The sequence below is a fragment of the Balaenoptera musculus genome, chromosome 2 (assembly GCF_009873245.2).
Source record: "Balaenoptera musculus isolate JJ_BM4_2016_0621 chromosome 2, mBalMus1.pri.v3, whole genome shotgun sequence".
Lineage (NCBI taxonomy): Eukaryota > Metazoa > Chordata > Mammalia > Artiodactyla > Balaenopteridae > Balaenoptera > Balaenoptera musculus.
The window spans coordinates 161,331,035-161,346,892 of record NC_045786.1 but is presented as its reverse complement, the minus strand read 5'-3'; the positions used below and the strand labels follow the sequence as shown (position 1 = coordinate 161,346,892).

The following is a 15,858-nucleotide window of genomic DNA, read 5'->3' as shown; positions in this document are numbered from 1 at the left end:
GCCATCGCTCCACCACTACACCCCCAAAATGATCATTTTTTAAATCAAATTTGTAAGTCATTGGCCTGCTGGAATTTGCGCTCTGATCCTGAGTGCTCAGAGAGGGCGCCTGTAGGCTTGCAGCTTGCGGAGTGGGTAGGGCAGGTGGGGCTCTGTCCCCTTGTTGCTTACCATGTGTCTCAGGGGACCCCCTTCCCTGCTGGGGTCTTCCAGAGTTTGTGTGTGTGTGTGTGTGTGTGTGTGTGTGTGTGTGTGTGTGCACGCATGTGTGTTTAACCAGGCCACTTACAGAGCACACATGGGGAAAAGCTCCACTTTTGGGGGAGAAGGAGGGAGAAATGTGAATTTTGAAGCATTCTATTATGTCTCTTTTACCTGAAAATTTCTTCTTTCTCACGGAACTGCTTTTCCAAATGAGGGCCCTGGTGGATGAAACAGTCTTCTTTACTTTATTTCACAAGTGATTTATAATCTTGAGGCTGAGGAGCTCCAAATGGGGGAAAAATGTATACCGCAAGAAATATCCAGTTAAAGAGACGGGGATGAGAAAAGCCAAGCTCCTGTTTCTCTCCGTCTATCTTTTTTTTCCTTCCAGCGCCTTTTTCAAGCACTAAAAGCCCAAAAAAATTTGAAATGAGAAACCTGTAGTGAATATTGTTTCTTGCTTTCAAACAAGAAAACATTTCTTGCCCTGGAGTATTTTATGCCCCAGAACACTTCTTTGATATTTCGAGTTGAAGGGTGAAGATTGTCAGCTCTCAGTCGATAGATCAGTGCAGCATCCTAAAGACGGAAACAGGAAGAACGTGACCGATGCCCACCTGTGTATCTTTTGCATGTGCTTCCAGAAATAGGATGCGTGTTCATTACACTTAATTTTTCCTTTGTATTTATTAGCGTTTTGGTATTCCTTTGCTGCATAAAAACATAAAAAGCCCAGAACTTAGGTTATCCAGTTCTGCTGCGGCTTTGAATTCAAACTAGCTTTGCAACTTTTGAAGCTTCAGTTTGCCCATCTGTGAAATTCATTCAGCAACCCCTACTGTGTATCCCATAGCACTTCCATCCACCTGACAATATAAGTCTTGATTATTTTCCATCTTCTCATCACACCCCTAGAATATCAGCTCCTTAAGGCCGGGACTTTCTTCTTTGTTCATTGCTGTATTCCCAGCATTTAGAACAGTACTTGGCATATGGTAGGTGCTCGGTTAATATGAGTTAAAGGAAATGAGCACACACATGCTCATTTAGGAAGCACGTGCTTCAGTGCTTCCTGGCTTCCTACCTGAAGTCAGGAAGTTGGACTTAGACGATTTGGAAGGGCCCCTCTGGTTTTTAACATTTGATCATCCATGCCAAAAGCCCTCTCCGGAAGCCGTTCTGACACATTTTTGTATGTGTATGAAGGATAACTGGGTTTTCACATGCCCTGATCTGAACTTTTTGTGTGTTTCCCTTTTCTATAATCTTAAGGAGAAAGTTAAGTCTGGGGAGTCTTCACTCTTGTAGCTATAAGAAGACAAGGTAAGTGTTTTTCTCTATGGTCTCCTTTGAAGTGAAATTCTTATACACATCATATCCTGAAGGGCAGATTTCTTTTTGTGTATGTATATGTCAGCTTACATATTAGCACATGCCCAGAGCCTAATGGGAAATCAGACAACAAACCTAAGACAAGTCTAGTAAATTTACCTTTTCATACCCTTCACACTTGATAAGATTTTCATGACAGTTGGTCAGTGAACTCTGAACATACTTGGCCATAGGCAGATTCCTGTGTGTCTTTGCTTCCTGAAGACAGGACTCGTAGAAGGACTTGCAGATGGCATTTGTAGGTATGGGGTAGACAAGGGAAACTATTTCAAGACTCCTGGATTATTTGGGGACCTTGCCTTGGGTTGCCTTTGTATTATAAGGTCAGATTTAAGGTCAGGAAAGACGAGTACCAATATGATATGTTTCTGCCTAAGAAAATATTTTGTCTTTTGCTGAAACTTGATTTCATTTTGCTTGGTCTCTCAGGGTGATTTTGCCTCAATTCTGTACAAATAGGATTTCTAGATACTTGGTGGGAAGATTAACTGCATGTCTCTACTAGTTGACAATGAGTTGGATCTTGCATCAGTGCAGAGAGATTTTCTTGTGTAGCCAGGGCTGAATATAGCTTTTTGCTGTTTTCATTCTCCTGCGAGATGGACTTAGGGGAGCTCTTATGTGAACTGAGGCATGTCAGGGAGAGCACTCACATGGGCCCATTGGTGGATGCAAGGCAGACACGGCTATGTTTAGATTCCTCCCTCAGCGTTGCAGGAGCCCATTCGTGGCTCTCCCTCACCTCCATAGGTCATGGAAAATGGCAAAAGTAGGATTGTTGAGGTAATTTTTTGAAGCACTATTATTGTGGTTGACATTGGTCATTTACTACTTCAGTTGCATTCCATGATGTCAGGTTTACTGCATTTACCTGTGGAAGAAGGAAAATAAACCCTCTCAGAAAAGAAAAGGGCAGCGTTATTATGTGTTCATGGAGTCATGATATGGCCTCATTGTCTATCGCTGCAGCCATCAAGGATGTATTCTTATAAAATAACACAGCAAGGCTGATGCTTAGAGGTTATGAAAGAACATACAGGGGTTGTCAAAACTATATCTGGGTTAAAATATGTTGCGATACTCCCAGCCCTCCTTAACAGAGGCTATTTATAATACAGTGCGGGTATTTGTGCTGCTTTCATTGTATGCATCCTGAATGAAGAATCCGCTCTTTAAAAAGAACATTAAAAATAAAACCCATGTTGTAGAAATCTGACTTAGCGCAAAGAGGTTGCGGGTGTCTTAAATGGCTACTCATTTCCCAAGGTGGCTCAGAGGTTTCCTCTTGGTCCTGAGATATTTTGACATGGCATCTGTACTTTGCCTTTTAAAAACGATGTTCTGTGTATGAAAATACATACATACTTCCTCACAATCACGTGTATGACTCTTCGGGGATGTGAACCCCCAACCTCCTAGGAGGGAGGGTTTGTCTCCTCCTGTTTCTGAATTGGCCTCACCCCAGCTTCTTGCCCCACCAGGTTCTGGTTTCCAGCTTGGACCATTTCATTTCTCTCTCCCATCAGGGGGCAAGACTGGTTGAAGAAACTCTTGTATAGAGAAAGTGTAAATCATACCTCAATAAAGCTATTAAAAACACACACACACGCAAGCACCCTGATTAATGGACTATGCCATCACTATATGAATACTGTTACGTGGTTTTTAAAAATAGCTCTTTCACTAGAGTGTTTTGGTTCAGGGTGTGTATTCTTGGATTGTTTTTTATTATTATTATTTTGTATAGCATTGATAGGAAAAGGTAGAACTCTTACAATAATACATGCAGTATTTAGATTGGATAATACTCCCTTCTCTTTTTATGGTGATTTCCTGACTTTCTCCTTTGCTTTTCCCTGCTACTTAAGCATCAAGTCTCGGGCATTTTCCCAGTGTAATTGTTGATTAAGTGCTGCATATCCTGCAACGATTATGAGAAGATTACTGTATTCAGCTTTTAATCTTATGAGTGTCAAATATTTTACTTTAATGGTATCTTTATTGTTATTATTCTTCATAGCTCTTTCTGTTTGAGTAATGCAATCAGGCAAAATAAAGGTAATAGCACAAATTCAGCACTTTTAGAATAATAATTCTTTGTCTCAGAATGGAAAGTGCCATCTGCAGGCTGTTCTGAAATGCTGATTGGGATCTGCAAAGATGGAATTAGGAATGTCTTAGGCCTCTTTTGGTTGCAAGTAACAGAAAGCAGCTAGCTCAAGAAGAAATATATAAAGATAGAGACCTACTGGAGGCAGTACCAAGGGTCTCAGGACCCCAAGGCCAGGCTTGTAGCTGGGAGGCACCAGGACTGGGAACCAGACGGTTGCCAAGGATGCAGGCAGCACTCGGCTCCTCGCTGCTTCTTTCTGTGCGTCCTCTGTGTTTTCTCTAACGTTGTGTATGAAGTGGTCAGTGGTCATTGGTAGCTTTCAAGCTAAATATCCTCTGTAGACGAGAGTAGCCCAGGTGGACCAGCCATCTTTGGGTCTCAGTTCCCAATTCCCAGGAGCAATGGGAATTCTGATTGGAACAATTGTAGTCATGTGACACCCCCCTCCCCGGTCCAGTCAGCTGGTCCAGGAGAGCCGTCTCATGACGTGAATCATGGCAACCCGGGGCTCTCCCCGTGGGCGAGGGAAGGCACAGCTCCAGAGAAAGAGGCTCGGTGTGAATGGACCTGACACCTGCAGTAGGGCTGTGTTTGTATGTTTTTGTGAGAAGGACGGTGACCCTGACTCCTCACGCAGCCTTCAGTGATGCCCCACACACACACTTCTGCAGGAATCTGAATGCGTATTCCAGAGCTTGGGTTTCTGAGGGGAACCCCCAAAAGCAATTTATAGTCAACTGCCTATTGCTTAGCTGGGCGGAAGGAATCAACAGTATGAGTAGCTCCAGTTACTGTTTCCACAGAACCAGCAGACTTTCTGGTTCTTCCCTTAGACACTGATGTCTCCACTTTATAGATGGGGAAACTGAGGCTGGAAGGACAATGTGTCACCTGATGTCATGTCACTTGTTCTGGCTGACTCCAAAATGCAGAGGCAACCATGGTGCTAGGTTTGAGCTTTACCTCTACAAGCTGACAGCCGATGCCTCATGGGTATGTAGGGAGGACAGTAGGTGGTTAATAGGAAAGTGGCTGGTTACACGTTGGCCTGAAGTGGAAAATTCGCTGGGAATAATCCATATTGAGTAATATTTGTGCACATCGTGAGGACTTAACCTCAGCATGAACTTTCTATATAGAAACCTAAAATCCATGTAAATGTTTTAGTTGGACTTCAGGCCATAGGGCATCATTTTGAGTAGAGAGTGTCACAGGGATAGAGTTCTGACTGGTCCAGTCAGCGTCATCCCCTACTCATCGCTCAAAGGATTCCATTGTCTGTAATATGGGGGATGGCGCTAATTGGAAAACTGTGGCTTATCAGTCAGTGCTAACTAACAAAATCATGGAGCCGGGGAGGTTGGTGCAGTTTCTCCAAGAGTGATCATTGTGGGTGGCGAGTATTGAGTGAGGTGTAGAGAGTCAAACTGCCTATATAGATGCTGCTGCCGTGGGAAGAGCTCTGGGGGCCAGGCCCAGACACTGACCGTCTGTGAGACCCCAGGCGAGTCGCTGCCTGCTCTTCACCACTCCGCTTTGTTTCTCCCTTTCTTTTTAATATGTTGTAAAAAAAAAAAAACATCATAAAGCACAAAAAGATATATAGTGAAAACTGTCATCCTCCTGTCAGAGAAATACAGCTCTAGCCCCCCTCCCCAGAGGTAACCGGCACAATCAGTTTGTTACGTGTCGTTTGATAGCCGATGCCTTTACACACCTGAGTATGTGTGCACATTTATGCAGACGGGGACATACCATATGCATTATTCTGATCATAAAGATCTTTCTGTATCAATGCATATACAGCTATCCTTTTTTGGGACTCCGGAGTTTTTCACGGTGTGGCTGGATTAAAATATCCTCTGGTCTTGGACATTCTACAGATAGGGTTGCAAAGTGGCGTTTTGTTGGTTCATTTCCTTAACTGAGTGAGGTTGAAGGCCATTTGTATTTTTTTCTGTATGTTTCTTCCTTGTGCCCGCTGCTCTTTTTTTTTTTCCCATTGAAATTTTCTTTTTCTTACTACACCTCATTTTCCAAAGAGGTAACGATCCAAGTGCCAGTCAGTTCTACAGTTAGGAATATTTTAGCGGGGGGAGAGATCTGATGGATGTTTACTGAAAAGTCCGGGTACCCGGGAAAAGGCCCCGCGTCAGCTGCGGAGGCTGACTTGGTTTACCTGGTCCCTTTCTTCCTCCCCATTGTTGTGAGGTGAGGTCATGCCGAGTTCCTCAGCAAGCCTCAGACTTAGTAGGGGGAATACCTGCCCAATAGTGGGGCTTGACCAGTTTTTGCTGGTTGAACAAAAGAGAGAACACGGCATCGTGGGACAAGATTATCTTTGAGATCAACTAGTTCTCTAGACATTGACCTGGGTTCAAATCTTCTTGGCTCCAGAATTTGCAAGCCATGCAAACCTCTCTGGACCACAGTTTCCTCATCTGTAATATGGGAATAATAATACTGATGTTGCCAGGCTGTTTTGAGCAATAGAAAGAACATAGTAAAGTATCGAGCACATGACAGGTTTTCAGTAATTGACAGCTTCTAGTATTAGTGTCATTGTTCTGATCAGGACTATTATTGCCATCACCGTAAACCCAACGAGTGACAGTAGGGCCAAGGGCTAAGACTAAACAATTGATTCATGAGATGACCATGTTATATGAGACTGTGACTTTTGCAGACCATCTGCATCTTTGCAATAAAAGTTTATTTGCACCTACATTGATTTCATTTGTCTTGTGACCATCATTTTCTTACAGGCTTTAAGCCTCTGTTGCTAGACATAGTACATAATGCCCATGTAGTTTCAATGCCCATCCAGTTTTCGGGCCTTGAAAAGGGAGAGTGATTTGAAAGTATTCTACTTGAATTCTTAGTGAGAAAGATCTGAAAACTCTGCTCCTCACCTTGCCTCCCCCAAGAAGTCTGAGAGATCAAAACAAATAATCTTTCTCTCTGCATCCCTTAAACCCAACTTAAGAAATTAATGAAGGAAGATGGATAGAGTGAAATAAGACTCATCGAGAAGAGATGGGAGCCTCCTAATTGATTCCCACAAAGCTGCTGGTTATTTACAACTAGGAAAATTGCCTGCTTGGAGATACCAATTCAGCGCTCTGGTTCCACTGGCTTCACAGGAAAAAGTCACTGCACCTGGCTGGAAAAGCTCTTAGGGAGGAGGAAAGTAGAGTGAATTACAGCTGACTGTTTAACACCGTCTCATTCATAGATTTCTGCCTTTTCCCCCAGTGGATCGTTCGCAGTCTCTTTTTTAGTATATAATTGTTCATTTTAAATTTTCATGTTTGCTCTAGCTGGGTGTATGTTAATTACTGGCAGTCTGTAATTATGTTGTCTATTTGTCATTTCCATGGCAGCAAGGGTAGTAAGCTAGAACTCTTCCAATAGCAAGAATTTTAATTTATAATTCCCTCCCCCCAAACCATTTAGAAATTGATACGTTTCACTCACATTCTAGATGTAGTTCAGTAAATGCCATGTTATTGATGTTCATTATCAGGTTTTAAGCTAAGAAATGCCGCTGTACTCTAACTTAGAGATTCCCAAGATTTTGGTGTATTCATTCAACCCACAGCCACTTATTGAGCACCCACTGCACACTAGGTGCTTAGGATATATCTCTGAATAGAACAGACAAAATAAAATATCCTGTAGTTCTCTGTGTAACCGAAGGACTGCCCAGCTGACCCCTAAAGCCACTGTCTGGCTGGCGGCAATGGCTGTGTCCCCCAGGCTGCCAAACACTTGTCTGTTCCCAGCACTGTAATAATGAGGAATATGGTAAGAAGTTAGAAGCCACTGGCAATTAAAGTTATTATTTCACATTAAAGTCCCCCTATATGATATTGGCAGCTGAGACATACATGGAAAACATAATAGTTTAAAGATCATCAGATTAGTTCCAGACATCCCCAGGATCTGGGTGCAAATTAAATTAGAGGTACATCAAATTGATCCAATCAAGAAACAGGGCTGGGATTACGGGGCATGTTCTTGCTGTATGGACCAGGTAAACAGAGTGACCATTGATACTGCCTAAAGCCACATGCCTCAAAGGAAGTTCCAGCACCCTAGATTGAAATTGACCCCTGGAAATGATTCCCAAGACTGGGCTGTTCTGGTGCTATGAGTACAGAAGGTGGGGACTTGGGAAGGGTCGAGAGTGGAGCTGAAGACTAAAGGTTCAATGAAACTGATTTAAGAGATGGTCCTGCTGGTGGATAATGCTGAAGAGCAGCTGCTTTCAGGAGAAGGGATCTGGGAGAAGTTAGGCAGTTGGAAATGCTCTATCTAAAAAAGGCATATGACTTGAGTTCCCCATAGTCATTCAGCAACTTTTTTTTAGTACTTATAGAATGTGCTAGAGTGTGAACGAGACAGAGGTCCTGCCCACATGGAGCTTCCATTTCAGTGGGGGAAGCAAGACAGACAAATAGGACAGACAGATGGACAGATAACCAAATGTGATATAATATAATATAATGTTGTACAGTTATGAGTGCTACAAAGAATTATAAATGGGATAAAGGAATAGAGTGATCAAGGTATCCTACTCTATTAGTCGTTTTTTGCACTTCACTAGTTCTCAGTATGAGAAGAAGACATTAAGGGGAGGGGTGGTCATGTTTTGTTCCTTTGGGGTTTTTTGGTTTGTTTGTCTTCCCCCAAATCAATACAGGGCTTTTAGTGCCTCTTTAAAATATCACAGAGAGGTCTTAGGAATCATCTGGCATCTTGTTGTTTCTGTAGCTGGATAACTTAAATCTTACTCATCACCTGACGAACTGGTCCTTCTGCAGAGATGTAGATACCATCTAAAATTTTTCTAATATTCTTGTTTTCAACTGTTGTGGCTTGCTGAATCAAAGCAGCTGAATTTGATGCAATTTCAGTGTCATTTTCTTTGAGAATTAACTCACCTTTCTGGGCTTGAGGTACTGAACAAGCAACGTCTGACCTCACCTGAACCCGGAACATCTATTTTTTGCCCAAGAAATTTCAGATTTCAACAAGAGACCTGTTCTGAATAAAAACATTGATGGGGAGATGAGCATACACAGACCTCATTTTGTAATGGAAACCCAACATAACACCCTTGATCATGTTCTGTACGTGATACAGATAGTCGAAAAGTGGCCAGTTTCTTTCTGTATCCCTGCCATTTGTCAACCTGGAGCCTCTTTCTTTTCTTTCCAAGGAAACTGAGTTCTACATTGATATGATTGAAGTCCCTCCAAAAGGCTCTTCTGGTTCCCTTCACAGTAATTGTGTGGCCCTTCACACAGTAATTGTGTGATGTCAACATTTTCTGGAATGTCTGCAGTCTGATTGCTAAGAATGGTCTTCATTCTCACAGTAGATGCAGCAAAGAACAGTTTTTATTTTTAACTAAACCTTGTGAGATAATTGTAGATTCATATGGAGCTGTAAAACAATTGTAATTCAGAGAAATTCTGTTTCTCCCAATGGTAACATCTTCCAGAACTATAGTATAATGTATATAATCTCATCTGTATCTACAAAATAATCTTGCTGGGGTTTTGATAGGAATTGCATTAAGCCTGTATATCAGTTTGAGGACAAATGACATCTTTACTATGTTGAGTCTTCTAATCCATGAACATGGTATACCTCTCTGTTTGTTTAGATCTTCTTTGATTTCTTTTATGAGCATTTTTGTAGTTTTCAACATATAAGTCCTATACATGTTATATTTACACCCAAGTATTTCATTTTTCCTGAACAATTGTAAATGATATTATTTTTAAATTTTTGGTATCCATTCATTTATTGCTAGCATATAGGAATATAGTTGATTTTGTATGCTTGTCTTGTATTCTGAGACCTTGCTGAATGTACATTTTAGTTCTAGGAGGTTTTTTGTATATTCTGTAGGATGTTCTATGTAGACAGTCTGCAAATAAAGACAGTTTTATTTCTTCCCTTTTGATCCATATGCCTTTATTTCACTTTCTTGCTTTATTTCACTGGTTAGAACTTCCAACACTATGTTAAATAAGAGTGGTGAGAGCAGACATCCTCGCCTTGTTCTCAGTCATAGGGAGGAAAGCATTCAGTCTTTCCTTATTAAGCATAATGTTAGCTGTAGGGTTTTCTAATAGATGCTCCTTGACAAGTTGGGTAAGACCCCTTCTATTCCTAGTTTGCTGGGCATTTTTATCATGATTAGATGTATTTTTCATATGCCTTTTCTACATCAGTTGATATGATCATATGATTTTTCTTCTATAGCCTGTTGACATGGTGGATTACTTTGATTGATTTTTGAATACTGAACCAGTCTTCCATCCCTGGAATAAGCCCCACTTAGTCACAGTTTATAATTCTATTTAAATATTCCTGAATTATATTTATTAATATTTTGTTAATTTGGTCTGTACCTTGCCTTTTTTATACGGTCCTTAGTTGGTCTGCTTTCTTCTCTCTACCTTTCAGAGTCTTCTTATGTTTGTCTTATATTTAATGTCCATCGTTTTTAGTTGTGTTTGGTGGGAAGAATAGGGAAAAGTATGTCTATTCCATTTCCTGGAAGCAGAAGTCCCTTCAGATGGTCAATTTTTAGGTATACTTTTAAGCAGCTGTATAATTTACTACCAGAAGAAAAGAAAATCCTGAATTCAGGTCTTGATGAATAAAAATGTTCGACCAAGTTACTGGTTTGACTTGCTTGATTCTAAAAGAAGCTGAACAAAGAGATTTAGGCTGAGCAAAAAGGTGTAAACATATCAGGTCTTCAGTATCACTCCTGTACCTCCCAGCAGAAGAAAGACCTGTTAGGGTCATCAAAGTGTCAGGGACATTATACAGGCTCTTACCCCAGCAGATTGGCACGCACCGATAGAAGCCTTTTGATGAACTTCAATCCACTGTCGTGCCGACAGCATTCAATTAAATTGCATTTCCGGGACTTCCCTGGTGGTGCAGTGATTAAGACTCCACGCTCCCAGTGCAGGGGGCCCGGGTTTGATCCCCGGTCAGGGAACTAGATCCCAAGTGCATGCCGCAACTAAGAGTTCGTGTGCCGCAACTAAGAGTTCACGTGCCGCAACTAAGACCTGTTGCAACCAAATAAATAAATATTTATAAAAAATAAAAAGTAAATTGCATTTCCTGCAAGCTGTTGGTAATACCAGATATTTACAAAAAGGTGCTGTAGGCACTGCTGCATGCTCTCAGTTGCCTATCAACAGTTATTTGCCAAATAATTGTGTGTCGGGGGGCCTGAAACTTAGGCCAAGGGGGACTTTTCTTCTGTTGTAGACAGATGATGATGACTGGTCAAGGAGATGCGTTCTCAGAGGGTCAGTGAGAATCTCTTCTGCATCAGAAGAGCTCCCATTCTTTGCTTTCATTGGTTGGCTTATTTTTCTGCCTTTCTTATGATTTACAAGAAATATGGCACGGTAGTAGAGGTCACAGAGATTCAGTGGGGGAATCAATAAGCCACGGGGTTCTAACAGCCCCTGGTTTCAAAGGTCCCTCTCCATGGTGAAGTTTTCAAAACAGCAGATATTTTCCATTCTCCTCTTATCTTCCTGCTGGTTTACTTTAGCAAGTATTTGCACGCACCTACTGTGAGTGCAGTGATTGAGTAAGAAATGATCCCTGCTCTCAAGGAGTGGTAGGGAGAGAGGGTACAAATGACCATAGTTCAGGGGTCACCAAGGAGCAGACATCATGCCATCAAAGGTCAGATGCAGGTAACTTGGCTTTCTGCTGGTGAAATTTGAGCTGGTGCTTCAAGAGTTAGGAGGACTTCAGCAGCTGGGGGTAGGGTGGCACTGCTGGCAATGGGTGGGCCAAGAGGTGAAAGCATAGGCACGTCCAGGGAACATAGCACAGAGCACGTAGGGCTGGACTGAAGAGAGAACAGCGCTTTCCTCACCAGCGCTCACATGCCCAACCATTGAAAATAAACATCTTTTCCCCATATGACCGTTAGAACCATAATGTCTTTCCACTTATGTTTTTCCTTCCACTTTACCTAAAGTGGGCTTTTGTCATCCCCTCATTCATCTGTGCACTTGAGTTAAGACTTCAAAGTGTGCTTACCTACCTAGCGTTAGGGGTTGAATTGCACCCTCCACCCCAAGATATGTTGGAAGTCCTAACCCACCCTTAGGTACCTGGGAATGTGACCTTATTTGGAAATAAGGTCTTTGCAGATGGAATCTGTTTATGTCTTGTGATCAAGATGAGGTCACTAGGGTGGACCCTGATCCACTGTGATTGGTGTCCTTATTAGAAGAGGGAAATTTAGACACAGACACACACGGGAATAACTCCATGAGATGATGGAGGCAGAGATTGGAGCTGCAAGCCAAGGGGTGCCAGGATGGGTGACCAGCAATGGAAGAGGCAAGGAAGTGTTCTCTCCTACGAGTTTCAGAGGGAGCATGGCCCTGCCAGCACCTTGATTTTGGACCTCGTTGTTTTAAGCTACCCAGTTTGTGGTTCTTTGTTATGGCAGCCCTAGGAACTAACATACCTAGTTTATACCCAGCCCTCTACTCGTGGAATTCGACTTGGATTCTACAGTCTGTCAGGGAGGTTCAGTTGTGCCTGTTGAGGTCACACCGGTGGCTAATAGGTGGTCTTTGCAGGGGGAATTTGATCGTCAGAGGGGCTCCTCGGTTTTCTGGTCTTTAGGCTGAGGTTTCTGGGATCTACATGGAGGACAGTGAGCTGGTGACAGAGGGTGGAGTGAGCAGGCACAGCCGACTGTGACGTGGTTCCCATTAGGAAATTGGAGTAGATGGGAATTAAAGGGTTCTAGGGCAAAAGACTTCAGAGTTCATTTAGACCAACTCTTCCTCCTGCCACATGATAAACTGCCCTGGAAAGAAGTCTCATGTGACCCATCCAAGGCCACTCTGCTAGTAACAGAGTCAGGACTTGAATCAGATCTTATATCTCACATCCAGACCTCTAAGATTTCTGCAGGGACTCTAAAGTCTGTGGTTCTGACTTTGGAAAGTTTTTTTGGGGCCACAGCATTTTAACTTAACGCCTTTAGACTCTTCTTTATTTACTGGGGCCGGTGGGGGTAAGAAAGAAGAGGCACTTTAAAAAAGAAAAAGCAGAAAAGGGGAACATGTTGACCTTCAGGAAAGGGATTTGAAAGAATAAGTTTATGCATCTTTAAGATAAAAGACCCAAGGGTATTTAGTTTTACTCTGTGTCATTGAAAAATAAAATCCACCCCAGCCTCAAGTGGATGGGAAGTTCCAGCTCACAGGTTCATTCACTGACCGTCCGACCCACGTGTTGCAGAGGGTAGAATTTATAAATTCAGCAGCTATTATATGACCTCAGACACCACAGGTTGCACTTTCAGCCTCATTCTGAGTTTCCTGTCCCTCTGCAGGGTGAAGTAAGAGCCACTAATGTTGTTTCCATAGATTTCGTCTTTCCAGGCTTGGTTTAAATCTTGAGTGCAGGATGCCAGGTAGATTCATTACGGCAGTAGCAATGCACACACGCCATCATGGTGGCTTTAAATCAATCTCTCTCCTGAAGGTTCCGGGGAATGTCACTTACAAGGCACATTGCTTGCGTGAGTGTCCTTTGTGTTGGGTGCCCTGGAATGTAATTTCTATCAGGAAGACGTAAAGGAGACACGGGGAGGAATCATTTTGCTTGACAGCACACTTTGAAAGGAAGGGGAGTTTGTTATTGTTATTTTTTGTTGTTACTATGATTGTTTCTTGGGTTCCTCCAACAAAGAAATGCCGTGTGGCTTTCAAAAGTCTCCCCGTGCAAATGCTTCCCGTCACCAGTGATCAGCGTCCTGCCATTTTGAAATCCAGAAGTGGCTTTAGCAGCCCTTATGACATGATCATTGCCGGGAGCTGGAGACCAGCCTCTCAGAGAAGTCGACACTCTCATCTTCCATCTTCCTGTACGCGCTCTAAGTGCTGGTGCGCTGTCACTTTAACGAACTGTCACCCTGAAATGGGGTTGCTTCAATCCGGTGCTGTGGAAAAACAAGGATAGAAGAGCAGAGACTTTTGTTGATAGTGAGCAAGTGGGATTTGTTAAACCAATATTGAAAGATGGTTTGCACAACTCTTGGCAGCTCATGTTACTTCTGAAAAGATGTGCTCTTTCGGCCCTGGTTGGCACAGATACAGTTAAAGTTGCATCAGGACCTTTGTTATATAATCCTTCCCAGTTATATAATTTGGGGTCCTGTTTTTTCTTGCCCTGGTTTATATCGATTGAAACAAGGATAGAAGATCACAACAGTTCATAGTTTCCTGTAATAGCGGAGGCAGTCATGTTATTGATTAAAGCACATGGGATCTATTGGTTGTCAGTAATACTATATGCAGGAGGAACTATGTGTATGTGAACAGTTTGTGTGTGAAAAATATAAAATGAGTTTCAGGCATATCATCCTACAGACGAGCAGTTTAAAAGAACTGACTTTCAGATTCTGGCTTACACGAACCTTCTGGTCTCAGCCCATGTCTCTAGCTGGTCAGAAACTGGAAGCCAGCCTAGATACGGAAACGTACAATACGGTAGGGACTTTTATGGCTGCCGTGAGTGGCCCCTATGACTTTTTCCAGGCCTGGCCCAGATACAATTAGGAGACGTTATAAGCTAAGGGCAGGTAGGATCCTTGAGACTTCAGTTCACGCTTTCCTGCAGCACTGAGCTCACCTATCTCTGAAGTGACTGCTATCACCTGCTTCTATCTTGGTCTCCTCCCAGTTATTTCAAATATAAATTTAATAGCCAATAATTTGCAGCCCCCAGCCAATTGATTTGAGCAGACCTAGAAATCAATTACACCACTGTCCCCCTACTCCCACCTACCCAGCCTGGGGAGATTGTAGAGCAAGCACGTCTGTCCCATGCCCCAGCTCAGAGGCACCCCTAAGTAGGAGACAAGGATCAGAAAACAGTACCACATAGGGCAGCCATGCTATTACTTGACCTACTTCTGACTCCAGATGCGAGGGTTCTGTGTCTGTCCCTTCCAGGGCCCCGGCACCCTGACCGTCTGGCTGGGACCTTCTCAGCAGCTCTTGGTCCTCAGGGAGTGGTGCCCACATCCTGCTCTAACAAGACTCTAGTCGTCGGAACCGTGAACCGTGAAGGACGCACCTTCCACGCTGCCGGGAGATCAGATCCGACCCCCACCTTGCCCCTTCCCCACCACTTGGACCTGGACCCACTCTACTCCTTTTCCTCCTCAGCCACCCTCCCTCTCCGGCTTCTTAGCTCCTGCCAGCTCCCTGCCACCCCCTCCCCAGGCCTGACCGCTCTTGACTCCCAGAATTCATTGTGGCCAAGAAGCCACGCTAACATCTTTCTACAAAACAGTAATATTTTGCTTCAAATACTTCCTAAGAAGCAAGTACTAAAACATCAAATCGGGTTGTGGGTAATTTCAGTTTTCTTCTTCATACCCTTCTTTCTTTTTTTTTTTTTTTTGCTGTGCCACACAGCATGCAGGATCTTAGTTCCCTGACCAGGGATCGAACCCACGCCCCCTGCAGTGAAAGCGCAGAGACCTAACCACTGAACCACCAGGGAATTCCCAACCCTTCTTTCTTTAGATCACATTTTCTGCAGTGAACATGTACTATTTTTTTAACTGGAAAGAAAAAATATATATTGTAAAATAGCAGTTGGGAAGATGGCAAATAAAAACAAGTAGTCTTTTTTGTGCAGTAGAATAACAACAACAGTAAAATCATCCCAAGGTAAATCAATGCAGAAATATTAGGCAACCTTGCTCCTCCTCATCAAGTAATAAATGGCCTTTCACAGGTGAGATGAGGTGGGACATTACCGTCATTACCATCAACCTCAAGTCCTGATATTTTTGCAGAGTTGCTGGGCATGTCCTACTCCAGTAGACACCATGGGAATTTATTACAGTGTTGTTGGGAGGCTCAAATGAGAAAATAGATGTGAAAGTACTTTATAAATGGAAGCTGTTATTTTCCACAAAAAGTAGAGAACTTTCATCTACATTGGGAGACAAGGCAGAACATTGTAAGGATGTTTATACAATTTAACATAGGGGAAGATGTGGCCATTACGATCTAAGAACTTAAGTTCATCTATTCATTTGATAAATATTT

At 42.8% G+C, this 15,858-nt stretch overlaps 1 protein-coding gene and 1 pseudogene across 7 annotated transcripts in view; one reads left to right on the top strand and one right to left on the bottom strand.

The window, feature by feature from the left end:
- FOXN3 (forkhead box N3) overlaps positions 1–15,858 on the top strand; it is a 406,284-nt gene that overhangs the window by 317,670 nt on the left and 72,756 nt on the right. The gene's annotated exons all lie outside the window — the stretch shown is intronic.
- On the bottom strand, positions 8,272–9,623 carry LOC118889561 (annotated as a pseudogene).